At 42.3% G+C, this 24,809-nt stretch overlaps 2 pseudogenes; both read right to left on the minus strand.

Annotated features, from left to right (window-relative positions):
- Positions 1–13,813: 13,813 nt before the first annotated feature.
- Positions 13,814–14,530, minus strand: LOC148039833 (prohibitin-1, mitochondrial pseudogene; annotated as a pseudogene).
- Positions 14,531–22,991: 8,461 nt separating this feature from the next.
- Positions 22,992–23,773, minus strand: LOC148039834 (prohibitin-1, mitochondrial pseudogene; annotated as a pseudogene).
- Between the last annotated feature and the right edge of the window lie 1,036 nt (positions 23,774–24,809).

Raw genomic sequence — 24,809 nt, forward strand, 5'->3', positions numbered from 1 at the left:
AGAAACAATGCATGAATGACATATAGCATGTATAAGTGGAGGATTCAGATATGCCAGTTCAGCCACACACCCTGTTCTTCATTTCAACATATATTGCATTGATCACCTCTTTCGTACATGAAAAGCAGTAATAACAGGCTATTCATCCTTAGAGTTGTTTAGGAAAGACACAAGATTGTCAGTTGGATATGAGACAATGGCACAGAAAACTCCTGTAATGTAGCCACCAGCAAAGCTAACTGCAAGCTGTGTAGGTTTTGAGCACTCTTCTTTAGGAATAGGCACAACATTCTTATACAGCAGCTCAACCGTTTCTCAAAGCATGCAAACTTCATCATAGTGAATGGATTCTGGTGTCCTCATATTTTTAAGCTTGTCTGTCCATTTCATAATAAGGTTTGAATATTTGTGCATTTCTGGTTTAGTCTGGAATGCAGTCTCCATTACAGCCATCTGTTGATCATTCATTATATTTCTCCTACACTTCTTCGGCTGGAGTTCTTCACATGCTACTCCAGAGGTGATAATTTGAACTGTATAAGTTCCAATAGCTTGACTATTTTTCTTTCAAGCTCCATGTCTTTCGGTTATAGATCCAATTCTTCAGCTGTTGATATGAAATCTCTGGGCCTTCATCTTCGCTGGGTGGTCTTCTTGATTAGTCTGATTTGCTTTGTGACATCTTTTATGCCAATTTAGTAAGACTCTGATTTATGTATCTCAGAGTCTAGACAATATATGCTGTCTGAACGGTATGGAGAGTTACTATGAGCTTCTATCATAACTATGGCAAGACCTTTAAGAAACCTCTACGAGAGTGCAGTATGCCCTTAATCGTAACCAGAATAATGCTTGTTGTCGTATTGCTGCGCATTCGAGGTGTGTAAACCACCCAAAAGTCGTGTGTGTGATTTGATACTTTGTACATACTTAGTTGTTATGTTTGCTCTTTCATTCTATGCCGAAGACGGAGAAGAATAAGAAATTTTGGTAGACTGGTAACTCGAGATGCAATCTCATGGGCTAGATAATGAGTTTCATGTTGGCAATATACTTGTGGACATGCATAACAGTTGTGGTTGGGCTGCAGAAGCTTATCAAGTATTTGACAGACTTTCAGAACAGGGGAACGAAGCCTCTTTGGTTTTGAATGCCATACATGTAGGTAAACTTAATGAAGTTGGGACATCATCCTTGTATCTGTTCCTCCCTACTTGTCATGGTGCGCCCCCTAATTGGATGGAGAGGGAACTATGCAAGCTTGTGCTGTTTGGATGAACTGTATTTGAGCCACCATTTCCAATGGGCTAGCTGGTAGTCTGAGGAAGATATAGAAGAAGACCTCACTTGTGACCCAATTGGTCATATCGTGGTTCTGCTGCTTCTTGTCAAAGTTCATTGGTATATGCTGTTGTGACTAAGAAATTGCTTTGATGCAAAGGATAATGATTTGGTTGATGACTGGCCCTTTGGTCACCATCTTGTGATGTAATGACAATCCAAAAAGATTTGGTTCGGACCGTGCTCATATGACAGTGCTTGTTTTTTTTTTTAATCCTTCAACCTATATTTCGGAGGAGAAACAGGGTCTAAAAAGGGAAGAAAAGCAAAAGGCTAATTTTGGGAGGGAAAAAGTAGATTCGAAAAGGACGACAGAGATCGAATTAGGGAGGAGAGCTCGAAAGGAGACGATTACGGGAATAGAGGAAGAAAATAGACGAATGATGAAGAAAATAGAGGAAGGAGGAAGAGGGAAAAACACGTGGGAAAAACAGGGAAGAGAGCTTTTTCAATCACGGTGAATGATATACAGCATTCTGGAGTTCAACAGTGGGACTGTTTTTTTTAAAGGAGTATTCTTCAACTTGAAGGAATGAGAAGGATCGATTTAAGGTAGCACGGAGAGGAGGAAGTCTGCATTAAATCTGAGCAACGGAAGATGATTGAAGATTATGCGAAGAGGATGTCGAGCTGAGAAGACGAAGCACCCATGATCGTGCTAAAAGGGCCAATAGCGGATGCAAAGTGAGAATACTTGATTGCTCCACTAAGGAAGAAAAAGCAGAAGAACAGAGGAGCTGATGCCGGGGAGCCATGTCTTGGCTACAAAATTGGGAGCCAAGCTTACAGAGGTGAGGAAGAAAACAATGACACATGCGCATGGCTTCGTCCTGACGAGAAGACGCAGGTGACAGTGGAGTGCACACTGTGCTCTCATCTCCATGACCCATATCTCTGGTGACAGACAGGCCTCTTGTGTCTCTTGAATACAGGAATAGAGATATAGTCGATACTGGTTAGATTGATAGATTGATAGCAAGAGGCCACCCCATCCCAAACTCCAATCGCTTGCTCCCCAAGAAGCCTCTCAGTCTGCGGTAGCGTTGTCACTCGTAGGTTCTGCATCAACGAGACGAACAGAGCTCCCGGTCAGAAGGAGAATCCTCCATTATGCCTTTGCCCTGAGAGCCATTATCCAACTGTCGCCGCTGCCCGAATCCATAGCACCAGCCCGCACCCCCTCCCTCGGGGCGAATACCATGAGGAAAGAATTTAACCACGGTGAATGACTTGGGAGCCTAACAACGACACTTTGAACTTGCGATCTTTAGTCATGCTGCTTCGTAGGCGATCTCCAGTCTTTCTGCTTCTGGTGTATGGAACGGTGAAAACTTAAAAGGAACAAAGATTCATTGATGGTGCTCTCTGCACTGCAATCGGTGGAGAGGATGAAACAGAGATAGTAGTCACGAGATTATTGAAAGAACATCAGCCCCTATGATCTCCTATTATAATGGGTGCGTCTCCAAATTCACAGTGTGAATGGTGCAAATCTACTGGTTTTCACAGCTAAACCTTCACGAAATTCGCACTGTGAAGGCGCTCTAAGCTCTATGGATTTTCCTTATCATTCAATAAATTAGGCTCTTGTGATCCAGAACAGAGATAATTGCTCTCTTGTCGAGTCAAGAAGCTCTCCAAGAGGCCTATCTAGCTTCGCATGGTGCACATGGCAATACTGATAGTGAACACGATCTGACCGCAATGGTCCACGATTTCATTGAAAATGGAAGCTATGGATCGGACCTTGTTGAGAGCAGTGATGGTGAGAGTGGTCTTCCTTTTGGCCCAGCAGAACTTTTGAGACCCTTCAGGCCCTAAAATTCAACTCAACTCCTTTGGAAAGGGAGCTGCTCCTGGTCTTGAACAAGCTCTCTCTTGTCATTAAGGAAATTGATGTGGTGTGTCCAAAGCCTGGAGTGGAATGCAGAGGAGCATGTATTCGGCGTCTGCAGAGTGAATTTCAAATCATGGGATCTACATGCCAATAACTTGCAGGGAATCATCCCCTCATCTTTTGAGAATCTCCCAAACCTCCTCAAACTGGACTTGTGAAATAATAACCTCGTGGGAAGTTTCTTAATAACAACTATGCTTTGTATCCAATCTCTTTCCCCTTCCTATTATCCTGGAACATAAACTGAATTCACAGTCAAATGCAATTCTGACCTTGCATGTCTTGCCAGAACATACATGTTCACCCAAAGATACAACTGGAAGTCCATGGCTGCTCGAGAGATGAATAAAGATCTTTAACTTCAATTAAAGCAAGCAAAAGAAGACTTGGTCTATAACTTTGGAGCATAAGCTTGAATCATGTCAACAGAAACTGAATTCTATCTGAAAGCAATTTTATGACTCAGAGTTGAATGCTAGAACTAGTTTGATGATGAGTTCAATCTCTGACATTGGATTATTCATTTGATTGATCTTCCATCTTGACATATATCAAGGTCTTCTGAAGACGCGACTTTGCTTTCATAAACCCTTCGACATGTTTGGTGAACGCGACGTGAAAGCGTCGCAGAAATTTCAGGATGGGAGATACTTCAGCCTCTATTTCAGCTTCTTCTACAATTCCAGCTGCCTCTACTTCAGCTCCATCAATGACTGCTGCGTCAAGTACTTCAATGGAGGATCTAAAGCAGATTTTGCAGAATATGTCCATATATATGCAGCTCCAAAATCAGCAAACACAATTGTATATGCAGCAGCAACAACAATTGCATCAACAGCAGTTGTCTCAGCAAAGGCAACTCTATTCGGAGTAGGAGAATGCAAATAGCGCGACTAAGGCTATTGAAGAAGTTGAGAATGAGAAGAAGCTATTTGACGGGCGTAATGTTTCAGCATATTTGAAGACATATGAGATCAAGATGGGGTTTTTTGGAGTTCCTGCTGGACTTATGAGTAAGTACTTCCTTCGTCTTGTCACACCTGCTTTGAGGACAAAAGTGACAGATCTTTTTATTCAAAATACACATTGGCAAGATTTTAAGAAGGCCTTGAAAGAAGAATACTTCCTTGAGGACTTTGGTATGGCTACTCGGCGGTCATTCCGAGAGTGGGTCTACATGCCAAACAAAGGTCTAGCTGCTTCGGAGTTGATTCGAGAATTTGAGGAAAGGTATAGTCAGCTTGATGCCATTGAACAAAGAGCATTGGATGTTGAAAAAGTTGAGCTTTTCTTGCAAGCTGCAGATCCTGCTCTTCAAGAAGAATTGGGTGAGCTTCTTGAAGATCGCACGAAACCTATGGGTCTTAAAACTGATTGGCAGGATGCTTAGGATGCAGTCTCGACTTTGACCAAGAGGACGATATGGAAAACTCGCCTATAGAATGGTTCCATGACACCTACACCATCATCAGCTCCTATGCCTACTTCTATCCCTGTTATTTCTTCTCCTCCTCAGCCAGTTTCTTGGCCTATGCCAGTGCCTACTATTTCAACTCCACATATTCCTCCTGTTCCACGACCGATGCCTACACCTTCTGCTCCAAAACCATCCGCTCCATCGGTGCCTACCTCTCTTGATGACATAATCAAAGGCATCACAGATTTGACACTGGAGTCAGTCAAAGCGGAGTTGGTGGGAAAGTTGAAGGAGCAGTTTGCTTCGACTGCGCCTACTACTTCTTCTAGTGCTCCTACTGCATCTAGGAGTACTCCTAGTGTACCTAGGAGAGATCAGAGATGTATTTGGTGTGATAGTACGGATCATCAGCATTGCAGGGATTGTGATTCTTTCCAGGATGCAAGGAGGCAAAATTTGGTATATTGGGGGCAAGATGGTAAGATTTGGTTGACTGAGACAGGAGCTCCACTTGCTACCAACTTTGGTAAAGGTGGAATGAATAAGTTAGTGGAGGACATGGCTGTGCGTACTTCTTATGTGACAGCTAGAGGTGATGCTTCTGCATATGGAGTCCAGATTGAGAAGGGATCAGAGACTCAGTCAGCGCTATGGACTTATGCTATGGAGACTGCAAACAAGGGGAAAATTCAGCAAACTGTTTTGACCAGTGCCGGCTCTAGCATCAGATCAGAGACAGGTTGGGACTCACCTGTTGACAAGTATTCTATTTATGCTTATTTGGCTAAGTCTCATGGTGCAGATGTACTTGTTGAGGAGAAGCGTAAGAGGGATGAAGAAAATACAAGTGCAGCTAAGAAGACTAGAGGGGGTGAGTTTGTTACTCCACCTACTGCAGGACCGTCTTCAAGACCAGGGCCAGATCGACAAATGGAGGATGCTCAAAAGAGAGAAAAGAGGCAAGAGCCTAGAGAGAGAAAGCAGCCAGGATTCAAATTGATGTCCGATATTGAGACATCTACAGACATGAAGAAAATCTTTAATGATAAGATACTTGGCAGTGAGGTGACTTTCACTATTTCTGAGATTTTGGGCATCTCAAAAAGAGAGTTTCAGGAGGTCTTGAAGAGGAAAAGACATGCATTGTCTACCACTGATACACAGGGAGTTTTGATTGGAGAGTTGGATGAGGATGAGGATGAGGTTATGGTTGATAATGCTTCTGTTTTCCCGCAAGTAGAGAAGAGGGTTCAGCCTATGCATTATGCTGAAATTGATGAGCATGTCATGATACCGCGTAGTCACTTTTCGCGGAGCCATTGGGCTAGGGCAACTACAGAGACGATGGTAAAGATTGGAGAGAAACAGGTGCCTTATGTTGCATTGGTTGATCATGGTTCAGAGATTAATCTCATAGTTCGTGGAGTTTATGAGAGTAACAGATGGCCTATGGATGTAGAGCATGGGTGGCGTATGAGAGCCGCCAATAACACTGCAGGTGATTTGTATGCTGCCTATCCTAGTGTCAGGGTTTCTATTGGTGATGTAGAGGAGGATTTTCATTTCTTTGTGCAGGATTCATGCTCTTATCCCATAATTCTTGGTCAGCCATACATTACAGAGATGCGCATGGAAACAAAGGTCATGGATAATGGATCTACTTATGCACGGATTCGTAGTAAAGATGGTATGAGAGCAGTTCAGTTTATGACTGTATGTGTGAACCATGTTAGAAACAGAGATACCCTCAGAGATGCACCTTTGCCCACTGTGAGGGATTCGGGTTTTCATTAGGTACTGCCGTTTCGCGAGACGACGGTGGTACAGAGCAGAGGAGATTGGAGTTCTCGCCTCCTAGCAGCAGTGTTTTCTCCTCCGGTTTTGTTGGGATTTCAGCAAACAGTTCGATGAGTTATCAGAAGACTTCTAGGTTGCCTAGAGCTGCCAGGCAGTATATATGCAGGAAGGAGAAAAATTTGAAAAATGCAGGAATTTTGGAGGATGATGAGCACATAGATGGGATGTATGACAGTGTGATTTGTGCAGATACGATGACAGAGATGGGAGATATGCTGAAAACTGATATGCTGAATTGTCACAGTAATGTATTAGTGCAGTCCCTGGACATGTTTCATGAAATTGCAGATTTTATGTCACAGATTGAGTCAGAAGCTGAGGTAACTCAGCAAAGAGTGTTGAGTGTTGAAGAAAATCAGCAAACAGAGTTTCCAGCTGGTTATGATCAGCTTTCAGAGACACAGAGGGCTGAAAACTTTCAGCCAACAGAGTTTATTGCTGAAATATTTCAGCATTGAGAGTTTGGGGCTGTTCCTATGCAGTCCATAGAGCAGAGGGCTGAGGATATTCAGCCATTGGAGTGCAAAATTGATGATTTACAGCAAGGTTTATGTAATGTAGAAGAGCATAATGAAGCCAGGGTTGACACGAAATACAAAACTGTGGATAAGAAGGTGAAGCCGGTTGCTGTACCGCTTCCACCTGACAGTGATCAACAAATAGAGAGGGCTGCTAAACAGTAAATTTTGAGGAATCCGGAGCATATTGGTCATAAATTTTCAGCAGAGACTCTTGCTGAATTGAAAATTGGAAATGGTGATTTCTTGCTACCCATAGAGAAGCAATGCTTTCAGGATATGCTTGAGCGTCATGGAAGGGGATTTGCTTTTTTCCCACATGAGATTGGATGCGTGAATCCTAATATTGTTGCTCCTATGGTCATTTTTACTATTCCTCATATCCCATGGAATCTCCGACCTATTCCAGTGCCTAAAGCACACTTGCCAAAGCTGATTGATTTATTGAATGAGAAAATCAGGATGGGAATCCTTGAGCCTTCATCTGCACCATACTCAAACAGGTGGTTTACAATTCCAAAGAAGAATGGTACTCTCCGATTTATTCAGGACATGCAGCCAGTGAACAGAGTTACTATCAGGAATGTTGGTATAGGTCCAGTTGTGGATGAGTTTGCAGAGGCATTTGCTGGACGTGCCATCTATTCTTTAGGTGATTTGTATTCAGGATATGATCAGTTTCAGCTGGCTTTGGAAAGCAGGGACATAACCACCATGAGAACTCCTATTGGGCTTGTCAGGATGTGTACCTTGCCTCAAGGTGCCACTAATTCTGTTGTGCATATGATGAATGCCATGCATAAGGTCCTTTGTGATTACATACCTCAGCTTACCATGCCTTTCTTGGATGATGTGCCCATTAAGGGGTGTGCAGAAGAAGAGAAGAATGAGAGCTTAAATGAGCAGGGATGCAGATACTTTGTGGCTAATCATATTTCAGCATGTGAGAAGATTTTGGCCAGGTTAGAAGAAGTGAACTTGACACTTTCAGGGAAAAAATCTGTTTTTGGAGTGAATGAGGTTGTCATTGTTGGATATATGTGTGGACATTATGGCAGGAAACCTTCACCTGATAAGGTGAAGGCTTAGGCAAGATTGCGGAGTATTGTTCTACCACTTCAGAGGTACGGAGATTCATTGGTGCTTGTGTGTTTTATATGATTTGGATACCTCATTTTGCACACATAGCAAATTGTTTATATCAGCTGCTTCGAAAGGGGCAGAAATTCTATTGGGATGAGAGCCACACTAGAGCCATGCGGAAATTGAAGAAGTTATTGCAGAATGCTCCTACTCTCAGGAAAGCAGATTATAATTGTGGAAAGCCTATTGTATTGACAGTTGACACTAGTCCAATTGGCATAGGTTGGGCTGTGGGTCAAGATGATGCAGATGGAAATAGGTATGCTATTCGGTTTGGGGCAAAAGTCCTAAACGAGAGACAGAGGAGATATCCGCAAATCAAGAGGGAGTTATTGGGGATTGTCACGGCTCTCAAATGTGACAAGGAGTACTTTATTGGAGCTTCAGTTGTGGTAGAGACAGATTGCTTGCCATTGATTGGTATGATCACGAGTTGCTCTACTCCGGATATAGCTATGCTGAGATGGATTGCATATATCAAGTCATTAAATCCGAAATTTAAACACATAGCAGGGAAGGATAATCCAGTGGCAGATATGTTGTCTAGAGCCAGATATGATGATGAGGAGACTCTACTTGCAGAAGAGGATGATGCAGAAATTTCAGCCACTATGGTTGATCATGTTTGTCATGTCTATGATATTGTGGCTTTCACAGAAGAACTCTATGTTGGAGATTGGTTGCAGATTGGCAGGTACCTTAGTACACTAAACAAAAGAGATGAATGGACAGATGAAGAGTTCAAGAAGATTAGAAGGAAAGCCTATGGTTATTTTCTCAAGGACGGATTTCTTTGGAAGCATCCGAAGAAAAGAGGTGGATTACCTTTGCGGGTTGTCTGCGATAGAGAGACACAGTTACAGGTGATGAGGGAGTTTCATGAGAGTCCTTGGGCTGGTCATAGAGGAGTGTGGGCTACTTATGAGAAAATCAAGGAGAAATATCGGTGGAAAGGCATGTATAGAGATGTTTCTCACTTTGTTGAGACTTGCAGAGACTGCCAGATGTATTCAGTAGTGCAACATCGAGATGAGCTTCATCCGACCTATCCGCTATGCATTCATTATAAGTGGGTAGTTGATTTGGTTACCATGCCTATGGGTCTATGGCAGATGAGGTACATTGTTTTGGCTAGAGAGGATCTTACCAATCATGTTGAGGGCAGATCTTTGAGAACGAAGACCACTAGTGCAGTGTGTAAGTTCTTATTGGAGGAAATTTTCTGCAGGTATGGTTGTGTGGGTAAGATCACTGCGGATCGTGGTGAATTGGATGCAGATGAAGCTAGGGAGTTTTTCTCTTAGCTAGGAATCAAGTTGGCTCTAACCACAGCATATAATCCAGATGGAAATGGAAAGAGTGAAAGAGGGCATCCGCCGATAGTGAAAGCATTAGCCAAAGCATGCAGAGGACGGATTGGAGAATGGCCAAGACTTCTACCATTTGCTTTATGGGCTGATCGTACGACTCATAGTGTTACCACAGGATATATGCCTGCAGAGTTGATGTATGGTCAGAAACCTGTTATGCCGATTGAGACTTGTGCTTTGACTTGGTCAGTTTTACCTTGGCAGGAGGATTTGATGAGAGAAGAGCTCTTAGCTCTTCGAATTCAACAGTTGGAGAGGAGACCTGAGGATATTCAGCTAGCTATTGACAGGTTGAAGGTTGCTAGACTAAGGAATAAGGACAGGTTTGACAGCATGCATCGCTTGCGGCCTAGAGCAATAGAAGAGGGAGATTGGGTATTGGTCTTTGATAGCAGCCTTGAAAATCAGCATACTCCACTTCGGAAGATGGTGAAAAGATGGTTTGGGCCGTACATAGTTAGACATGTCTTTGATAATGCAACATATGAGCTGACAGAATTGGATGGGACAGTGCTTAGAGTGCCTATTGCTAGGAAAAGAATCAAGATTTTCAAGAAAAGAGATGATGAGGATTATGCATTGGAAGAATTTTCAAGGGAAGAGCAACGAGAAGAAATTCCAATGGAAGAAACAGATGATATGACACCGGAAATGCATAATGAAGAGATTGATCTGTTTGTGGATCTTGATGATAATGATCATGGGTAATTGGCCCATCCGGAGGATGCACAGGATTAGAGGGGGTGGATGTCATATTGCTGCGCATTCGAGGTGTGTAAACCACCCAAAAGTCGTGTGTGTGATTTGATACTTTGTACATACTTAGTTGTTATGTTTGCTCTTTCATTCTATGCCGAAGACAGAGAAGAATAAGGAATTTTGGTAGACTGGTAACTCGAGATGCAATCTCATGGGCTAGATAATGAGTTTCATGTTGGCAATATACTTGTGGACATGCATAACAGTTGTGGTTGGGCTGCAGAAGCTTATCAAGTATTTGACAGACTTTCAGAACAGGGGAACGAAGCCTGTTTGGTTTTGAATGCCATAAATGTAGGTAAACTTAATGAAGTTGGGACATCATCCTTGTATCTGTTCCTCCCTACTTGTCATGGTGCGCCCCCTAATTGGATGGAGAGGGAACTATGCAAGCTTGTGCTGTTTGGATGAACTGTATTTGAGCCACCATTTCCAATGGGCTAGCTGGTAGTCTGAGGAAGATATAGAAGAAGACCTCACTTGTGACCCAATTGGTCATATCGTGGTTCTGCTGCTTCTTGTCAAAGTTCATTGGTATATGCTGTTGTGACTAAGAAATTGCTTTGATGCAAAGGATAATGATTTGGTTGATGACTGGCCCTTTGGTCACCATCTTGTGATGTAATGACAATCCAAAAAGATTTGGTTCGGACCGTGCTCATATGATAGTGCTTGTTTTTTTTTTTAATCCTTCAACCTATATTTCGGAGGAGAAACAGGGTCTAAAAAGGGAAGAAAAGCAAAAGGCTAATTTTGGGAGGGAAAAAGTAGATTCGAAAAGGACGACAGAGATCGAATTAGGGAGGAGAGCTCGAAAGGAGACGATTACGGGAATAGAGGAAGAAAATAGACGAATGATGAAGAAAATAGAGGAAGGAGGAAGAGGGAAAAACACGTGGGAAAAACAGGGAAGAGAGCTTTTTCAATCACGGTGAATGATATACAGCATTCTGGAGTTCAACAGTGGGACTGTTTTTTTTAAAGGAGTATTCTTCAACTTGAAGGAATGAGAAGGATCGATTTAAGGTAGCACGGAGAGGAGGAAGTCTGCATTAAATCTGAGCAACGGAAGATGATTGAAGATTATGCGAAGAGGATGTCGAGCTGAGAAGACGAAGCACCCATGATCGTGCTAAAAGGGCCAATAGCGGATGCAAAGTGAGAATACTTGATTGCTCCACTAAGGAAGAAAAAGCAGAAGAACAGAGGAGCTGATGCCGGGGAGCCATGTCTTGGCTACAAAATTGGGAGCCAAGCTTACAGAGGTGAGGAAGAAAACAATGACACATGCGCATGGCTTCGTCCTGACGAGAAGACGCAGGTGACAGTGGAGTGCACACTGTGCTCTCATCTCCATGACCCATATCTCTGGTGACAGACAGGCCTCTTGTGTCTCTTGAATACAGGAATAGAGATATAGTCGATACTGGTTAGATTGATAGATTGATAGCAAGAGGCCACCCCATCCCAAACTCCAATCGCTTGCTCCCCAAGAAGCCTCTCAGTCTGCGGTAGCGTTGTCACTCGTAGGTTCTGCATCAACGAGACGAACAGAGCTCCCGGTCAGAAGGAGAATCCTCCATTATGCCTTTGCCCTGAGAGCCATTATCCAACTGTCGCCGCTGCCCGAATCCATAGCACCAGCCCGCACCCCCTCCCTCGGGGCGAATACCATGAGGAAAGAATTTAACCACGGTGAATGACTTGGGAGCCTAACAACGACACTTTGAACTTGCGATCTTTAGTCATGCTGCTTCGTAGGCGATCTCCAGTCTTTCTGCTTCTGGTGTATGGAACGGTGAAAACTTAAAAGGAACAAAGATTCATTGATGGTGCTCTCTGCACTGCAATCGGTGGAGAGGATGAAACAGAGATAGTAGTCACGAGATTATTGAAAGAACATCAGCCCCTATGATCTCCTATTATAATGGGTGCGTCTCCAAATTCACAGTGTGAATGGTGCAAATCTACTGGTTTTCACAGCTAAACCTTCACGAAATTCGCGCTGTGAAGGCGCTCTAAGCTCTATGGATTTTCCTTATCATTCAATAAATTAGGCTCTTGTGATCCAGAACAGAGATAATTGCTCTCTTGTCGAGTCAAGAAGCTCTCCAAGAGGCCTATCTAGCTTCGCATGGTGCACATGGCAATACTGATAGTGAACACGATCTGGCCGCAATGGTCCACGATTTCATTGAAAATGGAAGCTATGGATCGGACCTTGTTGAGAGCAGTGATGGTGAGAGTGGTCTTCCTTTTGGCCCAGCAGAACTTTTGAGACCCTTCAGGCCCTAAAATTCAACTCAACTCCTTTGGAAAGGGAGCTGCTCCTGGTCTTGAACAAGCTCTCTCTTGTCATTAAGGAAATTGATGTGGTGTGTCCAAAGCCTGGAGTGGAATGCAGAGGAGCATGTATTCGTCGTCTGCAGAGTGAATTTCAAATCATGGGATCTACATGCCAATAACTTGCAGGGAATCATCCCCTCATCTTTTGAGAATCTCCCAAACCTCCTCAAACTGGACTTGTGAAATAATAACCTCGTGGGAAGTTTCTTAATAACAACTATGCTTTGTATCCAATCTCTTTCCCCTTCCTATTATCCTGGAACATAAACTGAATTCACAGTCAAATGCAATTCTGACCTTGCATGTCTTGCCAGAACATACATGTTCACCCAAAGATACAACTGGAAGTCCATGGCTGCTCGAGAGATGAATAAAGATCTTTAACTTCAATTAAAGCAAGCAAAAGAAGACTTGGTCTATAACTTTGGAGCATAAGCTTGAATCATGTCAACAGAAACTGAATTCTGTCTGAAAGCAATTTTATGACTCAGAGTTGAATGCTAGAACTAGTTTGATGATGATTTCAATCTCTGACATTGGATTATTCATTTGATTGATCTTCCATCTTGACATATATCAAGGTCTTCTGAAGACGCGACTTTGCTTTCATAAACCCTTCGACACCGTATGCTTCTGACACTTGATGAAAAGATCTCACGGCGTATCTCGGAAGGAGAAGCTCTGCTACGCCGCATGATTCGATATGGTCTCCTCGACAAGAGCCAGAACAAACTAGATTAAGTCCTTGCTTTGACTATGGAGAACTTTTTGGAGCGCCGAATTGTTCAGTCCTTTTGGAGCGATCAATAATGCCATCCGATCCATCACAAAAGAATTCGTTTATGAGGATTTAATAAAAGATGATGGAAAGAAGCGAAATCAGTCTTGTGTCACAAGATGATAGACCCTCTGCTGGCATGTAAGCATCAAAGCATCAACAATCACGCCATATTTTTGAAAGTAGCTCCAGAACATCTCCTCTGTCCTCTCAGACAGTAAAGAATCCCTGCATACAGGATTTTGACTCCTTCCAGCACAATGATCATAACCTGCAGAATTTCGACCACGTACCAAGTCATCACGTACCAAGCCTCTAGTTTGGAATTGATTCGAAGTATTTCGAGTACAATTCGGTAGGTTTCCCACAGGAATTTGAACCAAGGAGTCACTTTTTCACGAGAGCTTTAGGGCCCAAATCCTCGATCTGCATATCTTGCAGGTTCAGCATCAAACCATCAGAACTTAGCAAGACTCTGTTTGCTGAATTGGATATAGTGCCAGCGATTTCTCTACTAGCCTCAATCTAATGAAAGCAGGATTGTTGAATATAGCTTCCCCCAATAAGTTGAGCACTTTTCGCCTCCCCTTGTGCTCGAACAATGGCCCTTCTTTTATCTTGTTCCGCTTTCTCAACTCTGAATTTAGCTCTCTCAGCTTTCTGATTAGCCACCTGTTTTGCTTCAATAGCAGCTATAAACTCTTTACCAAAAGTAAGGTTAATAATTGAAACATCATCAAGTGCAATATTGAAATTTGCAGCCCGCTGGGTAAGAATTTTTCTTATCTCTCTGCTAACAGCCTCACGCTGTGTTATGAGCTGGCTTGCATTATACTGTGCTACAACTGCCTTCAAGGTCTCATGAATTATGGACGGTAAAACTCTTTCATTGTAATTAGTACCCAAGGTCCTGTAGATTATTGGCAATGTATCAGCTACAGGTCTTGTCAAGACATGAAGTCCTATTTTAACCATTTGCAGATCTTTACTTCCAGAAGTACTCTCAACAACATGAGGCCTTGCTCTGACATCAAAGATAATCGGTCTGTCGAACCAAGGAATCATCAAATGGATTCCTTCGGGATAAACCTTCTCTTTGATTCCATAAATCCCTGCACTTTTCTTAGAGATCATCATTGAAATTATCTGCTTGATAATGTCCTTTGGCATCAGTTTTTCATATTTTTCTAACACACACACATCATGCATCCAAACAAAATCATACACATGCACTAAGGGAATATATACATTGGATGCGGATTATCGAAATGCATCACACAAACAATGAATCACACGCAAAAAATAACACAAATGCACAACAAAAGAAATGGAGGTGTGTACGACTCGGATGCGCAGCAGCACGACATCCACCCCCTCTAAACCTGCGCATCCTTCGGATGTGCCAACTATCCAGGATCATTCAAGTCCACAAACAGGTCGAATCCATCTTCTGTTTCTAGTAGACCTGTTTCTCCATCAGCTTCATCATCTATATTCTCTGCTTCTTCTGCTTGTCTTTCTTCTACCTGCTCTTCTTCTATCAACGCTTCAAGTGCATATTCTTCATCTTCTCTTCTCTTGAAAATCTTGACTCGTTTTCCAGCAATGGGCACCCTCAGTACTGTTCCATCTAATTCAGCCAACTCATAGGTACCATTGTCAAAAACCTGTTTCACCTCATACGGTCCAAACCATCTTTGAACCATTTTTCTCATGCTACTATGCTGATTCTCTAGACAACTGAACCCAATCTCCTTCTTTTATGGTTCTAGGCCTCAAGCGATGCCTTAAATCAAACCTGTCCTTGTTTCTGAGTCGGGCTGCCTTCAAACGATCAACTACTAGCTGCACATCTTCTGTCCTTCTCTCTAGTTGACGAATCCGAAGAGCTAGAAGCTCTTCCCTTGATAAATTCTCATGCCACGGAAGAACACTCCAAGTAAGAGCACAAATTTCTGTAGGCATGACAGGTTTTTGCCCATTCATCAACTCTGTAGGCATGTATCCAGTAGTCACACTATGTGTAGAGCGATTAGCCCACAACGCAAAAGGTAGTAATCTCGGCCAATCCCCAATCCGACCTCTACAAGCTTTCGCCAATGCTTTAACTATCGGCGGATGTCCTCTTTCACTCTTGCCATTTCCCTCTGGATTATAGGCAGTAGTAAGAGCCAATTTAATCCCAAGCCGTGAGAAAAGTTCTCTAGCTTCATCTGCATCTAGCTCTCCACGATCAGCTGTAATCTTGCCTATACATCCATACCTGCAAAATATTTCTTCCAACAAGAATTTACATACTGTAGTGGTGGTCTTTGTCCTCAAAGATCTGCCTTCAACATAGTTTGTAAGATCCTCCCTAGCCAAGACAAGATATCTCATCTGTCAAAGTCCCACTAGCAAAGTAACCAAGTCTACCACCCACTTATAATGCATACATAGTGGATAAGTCAGATGCAACTCATCACGATGTCGCACTAAAGAGTAAAGCTGGCAGGCCCTGCAAGTCTCCACAAAGTGAGAAACATCTTTATACATCCCTTTCCACCAGTATCTTTCTTTGATTTTCTCATAGGTAGCCCACACACCTCTATGTCCAGCCCATGAGCTCTCATGAAACTCTCACATAATCTGTATCTGCATCGCTACATCACAAACTACTCTCAAGGGCAAGCCTCCTCTCTTCTTTGGATGCTTCCAAAGAAAACCATCTTTCAAGAAATACCCATAAGCCTTCCTTCTGATTTTCTTGAATTCATCATTTGTCCAATCAGCTCTTCGAGTCAATGAACTTAGATACTGTCCAATTTGCAGCCACTCGTCAACATAAAGTTCTTCAATAAAGGCTTCAACAGTAGATACATGACAATCATGAACAAGGACAGAAGCAACAAACTCTGTCTCATCATCTTCTGCAAGCATTGACTCCTCATCCTCATATCTCGCTCTAAATAGCATGTCAGCAACTGGATTATCTTTCCCTACTATGTGTCGAAATTCTGGATTCAATGATTTGATATAGGCAATCCACTGAAGCATCACTATATCTGGAGTCCAGCAACTAGTAATCATACCAAGCAAAGGCAAACAATCTGTTTCCACAACAACTGAAGCTCCAATAAAATACCCTTTGTCACACTTTAGTGCAATGACTACTCCCCACAACTCTCTTTTGATCTGCGGATATCTCCTCTGTCGCTCATTAAGAACTTTAGCTCCAAAGCGGATTGCATACCTATTTCCATCAGCATCATCCTGTCCCACTGCCCAACCTATGCCAATAGGGCTAGTATCAACTGTCAACATGATCGGCCGTCCACACTGATAATCCGCCTTGCGAAGAGTAGGAGCTAACTGCAATAGCTTCTTGAGCTTACGCATGGCTTTCGAATGCTTCTCATCCCAATGAAATTTCTGCCCCTTTCGAAGCAGCTGATAAAGAACATCTGCTATATGAGCAAAATGAGGAATCCAAATCATGTAAAATACACAAGCTCCCACAAATCTCCGTACCTCTCAAGTAGTCGAACAATACTCTGCAATCCTGTTTATGGCATCCACCTTTGCAGGTGAAGGTTTCCTACCATAATATCCAACCATATGCCCAACCATGATGACTTCATTAACACCAAAGACAGATTTCAGCCCTGAAAGTGTCAAATTTACCTCCGCTAAACGTGTCAATATTTGCTTACAAGCAACCAAGTGGTCAGCCACAAACTGTCTACATCCATGCAAATCAAGACTTTCATTCTTTTCTTCTTCTGCACAACCCTTAATAGGCACATCATCTAGAAAATGCATGGTATATTGCGGAATATAGTCTCGTAGAACTCTATGCATAGCATTCATCATATGAGCAACTGAGTTTGTGGCACCTTGAGGCAAGGTACACATCCTCACAAGACCAATAGGTGTCCGCATAGTAGTAATATCCCTGCTTTCCAAGGCAAGCTGAAACTGATCATAACCTGAATACAAGTCACCTAGAGAATAGATGGCTCGTCCCGCAAAAGCCTCAGCAAACTCATCCACAACTGGACCTGTTCCCACATTCCTGATTGTCACTTTGTTCACGGGCTGCATATCCTGAATAAATCTCAAAGTACCATTCTTCTTTGGTACAGTAAACCACCTGTTAGAATAGGGTGCAGAAGAGGGTTCCAAAATCCCCATTTTAATCTTCTCATTCAGCAACTATATCAGCTTTGGCAAGTGTGCTTTAGGCACAGGTATAGGACGTATATTCCAGGGTACATGAGGAACAGTGAAGATGACCATAGGTGCAACCAATTCGGGACTAATGCAGCCAATTTCATGTGGAAAGAAAGCAAATGCCTTACCATGACGTCCAAGCATCTCTCTAAAACATTCTTTTTCCACTGGAAGCAAGAAATCATCATTTCCAATCTTCAATTCTGCAAGAGTTTCAGCTGTAAATTTATGTCCAATATTTGCAGGATCTCTCAACATAGGCTGCTTCATAGCTTTTTCAATCTGCTCATCACTATCAGGAGGAAGCGGGCCTGCAACCGACTTAACCTTCTTATCAACTGTTTTATATTTTGTGTCAACCTTGGCATCATTCAAGCACTCTTTTCTTTGCTACAATTTCTGCAAATTTTCAGTAACTTTCAACTCTATTGGCTGAAAATTTTCAGTCTTTCGCTCTATGGACTGCATAGGTGCAGCCTGAAACTCTGTATGCAGAAATTTATCTGCATTCAACTCTGTTGGTTGAATGGATTCAGCCCTCGGCTCTATGGACTACATAGGTGCATCCTGAAACTCTATATGCAGAAATTTTTCTGCATTCAACTCTATATGAATTCAGCCCTCTGCAGCTCTGTTAGTTGATCAAGATCAGCCATAAATTCAGTTTGCTGAGTTTTCTCAGCCTCTAACTCTGTTTTCAGCATAAAACCAGAAAATTTCCTGAAACATATCCAAGGTTTGCACAGGTATGATCTTTGAACCCTGACATACATAAGTTTTCAGCATTGCTCCCATATCAAACAATGTATCTGCATAAGACATTCCTTCATACAATCCATCTACATGCTCTTTTGCTTGCAAAATACCTGCATTCTTCAACTCTTTCTCCTTACAACCAATGTACTGCCTGGCAGCTCTAGGCAAATCTAAAATTTTCTGATAACTCACTGAACTATCTGAAAAAAATCCAACAAAATTATTGAAGAAAGACTGGCTTCCAGGAGGCGAGATCTCCTCTTTTCTCCGCTCCATACCACTGGCATCTCGCAAGACAGCGGTACCTAATGAAAATCCAACTCCTTTGCAGGTAGTGGTGCCTCACGCAAGGAGTCCCTGTTTCTCAGATGATTTACCCCAACAGTCATAAACTGAACAGCTCGCATACCATCTTTACTGCGTATCCGTGCATAAGCTGACCCGTCATCCATCACTTTCGTTTCCATTCTTGCTTCTGTAATGAAAGGCTGTCCAAGAATAATCGGATAAGAGCATGAATCCTGAACAAAGCAATGATAATCCTCTTCAACATTACCAATAGAAATTCTGATACTTGGACAAGCAGCATACATATCACCAGAAGTATTATTGGCGGCTCTCATGCGCCAGCCATGCTCTGCATCCATAGGCCACTTGCCACTCTCATAAACACCTCGAGCAATAAGATTAATCTCAGAACCATGATCGACTAAAGCAATCAAAGGAATTTGTTTCTCTCCAATCCTTACCACTGTCTCAGTGGTTGCTCTAGCCCAATGACTTCGTGAAAAATGGCTGCGAGGAATGAGAAGGGGTATCATCATCTTCATACTGCATAGGCTGAACTATTTTCTCCAATTGCGGATTAACAGAAGCATTCTCAACCATCACTGCATCATCATGCTCTTCCCCAAGAGCTCCATGCCACAATCCCTGTAAAGCAGGTCCTTCCATCGCATGTCGTTTCCTCCGCAAAAGATCCTGCATCTGATCCTGTATTTCTCTTCTAGCAATCCCAAGAGCTTCTCCAACAGTAAAAGTGACTTCACTATTCAAAATTCTTTCATGAAAAATCTTACTCATATCCGTCTGCATATCAAGGTCTGACAAGAGCTTGAATCCTGGCTCTTTTCTTGGTTGCCTCTTTTCTTTCATCTGCTTGTCTCCCATAGGTTGTTCAGGACCTGATTGAGCTGGAGAACTTGACATAGGTGGAGCTGTAACAGGTGGTGAAACAAAGTCACCCCCTCTAGTCTTTTTGGAGGTGCTGGGACCCTCCTCATCTCTTCTTCTCTTTTCCTCAACCATGGCATCTAAACCCTGTGTTTTAGCCATATAAGCAAAAATAGAATTCCTGTCAACAGGAGAATCCCATCCTGTTTCTCCTCGGATGCTGGAGCCCACACAAGTCATAGTAGATGCCTGAACTTTCCCTCTTCTCGCTATCTCCAAGGCAGAGGACCATAAAGCGGAGTCTCCATCAGATTTCTGCTCAAGCTGGACTCCATAAGCTGAAGCATCTCCTCTAACACTCACATAAGCTGATCGCGCAGCCATATCATCAACAAGCTTCTTCATGCCTCCCTTACCGAAGTTGGTGTCAAGAGGAGCACCAGTCTCTGTCATCCATATCTTCCCATCTTGTCCCCAGAACACTACATTCTTCTTACGCGCTTCCTGAAAAGCATCACAATCTCTGCAGTGTTGGTGCTCTGTACTATCGCACCAAATACATCGTCTCCCTTTTCTTTGACCAGCTGGAAAAGCAGTCGCTGGAACAGGTGCTACAGCAGGTACTGACATAAGTTGCTCCTTTAACTTACCAACTTCAGCTTTGACTGCTTCAATCGTCAAATCTGCCAAGCCTTTAATAACATCATCTACAGATAAGGGCACTGGAGCAGCAAGAACTGGTGGATTCACAGCAGGAGGAGTAGGCTTAGGCAAAGAAGTTGCAGCAGGGGTAGAAGAAGAAGTATCGAAGGATTTTTCAGGAACTGATCCTATATTACGATGCAATCGTACTCTCCTGCACTGCTTCTTAACAAGAGCATTCACAGCATCAATGACATGTCTCCACTCGGTCTTTAAACCTGAATCAGTAGCTTGATCCTCCAAAATATCTCCAACTTTTCTTGTAAATCAGCATCAGCAGCTTGTAAAAATAACTCCACTTTCTGCATCTCCAAAGCTTGCTGCTCAGTCCCATCCAACTAATCATAGCGGCTCTCAAACTCTCGTAGAAGAGCGGTAACTAAAAGTCCCTTATTAGGCATAGATACCCATGCTAAGAAATTCCTGTGATTCATAAGACCTGTATCCTCCAGGAAATATTCATCTTTTAATGCCTTCTTAAACTCTGCACAACCTGCATGTGTTTCTTGAATTTCTGAAATTCGGACTTTAAGAGCGCGCACAACGATCCGCAAGAAGTAGCGACTCCAAACATCTTGAGAAACCCCAAAAAACTTCATCTTTTCTTCATACAAATGCAGGTAAGTAGACACTTGCTGGCCATTAAACTGCTTCATCTCTTGTTGGACAGCTTTCAAGGCATCCATAGCATCACTATCACGTTTCGCATGAGCTTGCTGCTGCATATAAATGGTAAATGACTGAAACAGGTTCTTCATGACATTATCATCTGTCATCTCTTCTTGGGAGTCTCCCATCTTGCTGAAAAGTGACGCAGCACTTTCACGTCGGGTTCACCAGAAATGTCGTAAAGTTCACGCAAGGGCTGCAGAACACGGGGTTCAAGATACAGCAAGGGAAGAGGCTAACAAGAAGAATTCAAATATTTGATGCCAAATTTCACTATATTTCTTGTCAAGAGTGTTACAAGAAATTCATGATCAGAAAATTCTGGTAACAGTTACATTGATCAAAAGAATGAACATTATCTAGTAATCCAGTCAAACATGTCCCTTAGAGCAGAGAATCATTTGTTGTGCAACACTTCTGATTTCTGATGTTCTTAGAGGTTTCTAACAAATACGGATCACATCAGCATATACATTTTGTAACTTGACAATTGCCTGATCATCAGCAGAAATTTCAGAAGATCAAGAGAGCTGAAAGAATCTATGTACAGGAATTTGCAAAGTTCTAGAGTATCGTGTCCACATCTGAAATTGTATAAGCATAAGAATAGCCATTTTCTGTTTGCCAGCACGATTTATTCTTCCAGAAACAATGCATGAATGACATATAGCATGTATAAGTGGAGGATTCAGATATGCCAGTTCAGCCACACACCCTGTTCTTCATTTCAACATATATTGCATTGATCACCTCTTTCGTACATGAAAAGCAGTAATAACAGGCTGTTCATCCTTAGAGTTGTTTAGGAAAGACACAAGATTGCCAGTTGGATATGAGACAATGGCACAGAAAACTCCTGTAATGTAGCCACCAGCAAAGCTAACTGCAAGCTGTGTAGGTTTTGAGCACTCTTCTTTAGGAATAGGCACAACATTCTTATACAGCAGCTCAACCGTTTCTCAAAGCATGCAAACTTCATCATAGTGAATGGATTCTGGTGTCCTCATAGTTTTAAGCTTGTCTGTCCATTGCATAATAAGGTTTGAATATTTGTGCATTTCTGGTTTAGTCTGGAATGCAGTCTCCATTACAGCCATCTGCTGATCATTCATTATATTTCTCCTACACTTCTTCGGCTGGAGTTCTTCACATGCTACTCCAGAGGTGATACTTTGAACTGTATAAGTTCCAATAGCTTGACTATTTTTCTTTCAAGCTCCATGTCTTTCGGTTATAGATCCAATTCTTCAGCTGTTGATATGAAATCTCTGGGCCTTCATCTTCGCTGGGTGGTCTTCTTGATTAATCTGATTTGCTTTGTGACATCTTTTATGCCAATTTAGTAAGACTCTAATTTATGTATCTCAGAGTCTAGACAATATATGTTGTCTGAACGGTATGGAGAGTTACTATGAGCTTCTATCATAACTATGGCAAGACCTTTAAGAAACCTCTACGAGAGTGCAGTATGCCCTTAATCGTAACCAGAATAATGCCCGTATGCTTCTGACACTTGATGAAAAGATCTCACAGCGTATCTCGGAAGGAGAGGCTCTGCTACGTCGCATGATTCGATATGGTCTCCTCGACGAGAGCCAGAACAAACTGGATTAAGTCCTTGCTTTGACTGTGGAGAACTTTTTGGAGCGCCGCATTGTTTAATCCTTTTGGAGTGATCAATAATGCCATCCGATCCATCACAAAAGAATTCGTTTATGAGGATTTAATAGAAGATGATGGAAAGAAGCGAAATCAGTCCTGTGTCGCAAGATGATAGACCCTCTGCTGGCATGTAAGCATCAAAGCATCAACAATCACGCTATATTTTTGAAAGTAGCTCCAGAACATCTCCTCTGTCCTCTCAGACAGTAAAGAATCCCTGCATACAGGATTTTGACTCCTTCCAACACAATGATCATAACCTGCAAAATTTCGACCACGTACCAAGTCATCACGTACCAAGCCATCACGTACCAAGCCTCCAGTTTGGAATTGATTCGAAGTATTTCGAGTACAGTTCGGTAGGTTTCCCACAGGAATTTGAACCAAGGAGTCACTTTTTCACGAGAGCTTTAGGGCCCAAATCCTCGATTTGCATATCTTGCAGGTTCAGCATCAAACCATCAGAACTTAGCAAGACTCTGTTTGCTGAATTGGATCTAGTGCCAGTATTTCTCTGCTAGCCTCAATCTAATGAAAGCAGGATTGTTGAATATAGCTTCCCCCAATAAGTTGAGCACTTTTCGCCTCCCCTTGTGCTCGAACAATGGCCCTTCTTTTATCTTGTTCCGCTTTCTCAACTCTGAATTTAGCTCTCTCAGCTTTCTGATTAGCCACCTGTTTTGCTTCAGTAGCAGCTATAAACTCTTTACCAAAAGTAAGGTTAATAATTGAAACATCATCAAGTGCAATATTGAAATTTGCAGCCCGCTGGGTAAGATTTTTTCTTATCTCTCTGCTAACAGCCTCACGCTGTGTTATGAGCTGGCTTGCATTATACTGTGCTACAACTGCCTTCAAGGTCTCATGAATTATGGACGGTAAAACTCTTTCATTGTAATTAGTACCCAAGGTCCTGTAGATTATTGGCAATGTATCAGCTACAGGTCTTGTCAAGACACGAAGTCCTATTTCAACCATTTGCAGATCTTTACTTCCAGAAGTACTCTCAACAACATGAGGCCTTGCTCTGACATCAAAGATAATCGGCCTGTCGAACCAAGGAATCATCAAATGGATTCCTTCAGGATAAACCTTCTCTTTAATTCCATAAATCCCTGCACTTTTCTTAGAGATCATCATTGAAATTATCTGCTTGATAATGTCCTTTGGCATCAGTTTTTCATATTTTTCTAACACACACACATCATGCATCCAAACAAAATCATACACATGCACTAAGGGAATATATACATTGGATGCGGATTATCGAAATGCATCACACAAACAATGAATCACACGCAGAAAATAACACAAATGCACAACAAAAGAAATGGAGGTGTATATGACTCGGATGTGCAGCAGCACGACAACGCTCAGCTTTCACCCACTAGCAACTTAGGCATTGAGTAACATATCTGAGTACATCATGCTTCACTCTTTCCTAGTAGTAACTTTTCCTGACTACATTAAGAGTTTTTGCATAGCCAGGGTATCCTGAGAATAGGGAGCCATGTGCTTCCCATAATATCTTCTTTTTCAGAACTTGACTGAGGGGAATGCAGAGCCTTGTCCTGAAATAGAAAAGTCCATCATCCACAGTGAAATTTTGGTATTTGACTCTGAGCTTAGGATCAATATCGTTAACTAGGATTTCTCTAAGCATTAGCCGATACTTATGATCCTTGTCTACCTCTTCTTTGGCTAGCTCAATGACTCGATTGCTAGGCATGGATATCATGGTAGCTAAAGTCTCTCCTTCAAATGGCTCTTCCATGGTAAGTGCATTCAGAAAAAAATTACGACTTAATGCATCAGCAATCACATTCTCTTTTCTAGGTTTGAACTTGATTTCAAAATCAATATCTCGTAGGACTTCAATCCATCGACACTGCCTCATGTTGAGGTCCGATTGAGTAAAGATCCATTTGAGACTTTTGTGGTCAGTGATCAAAGTAAACTTGCTTCCAAGCAGATAGTGTCAAAAAATTTGAGAGCATGGATCACAACTAACAACTCAAGATCATGGGTGGCATGATTCCTCTCATGGATTTTCAGTTTTCTTGAGGAATAGGCTATCAGATGACCTTGCTGCATAAGCACACAACCTAGTGCAAGAGAACTTGCGTCTGTTTATGACCTCAAACTCTTGACTTATGTCAAATAGCTTTAAAATGGGTGTTGTTACCAAACTTTTATTGAGCTAATCAAA

This window comes from Lygodium microphyllum, chromosome 2 (genome assembly GCF_053477565.2).
Source record: "Lygodium microphyllum isolate KBCC chromosome 2, Lygodium_microphyllum_v1.1.10, whole genome shotgun sequence".
NCBI classification, from domain to species: domain Eukaryota; kingdom Viridiplantae; phylum Streptophyta; class Polypodiopsida; order Schizaeales; family Lygodiaceae; genus Lygodium; species Lygodium microphyllum.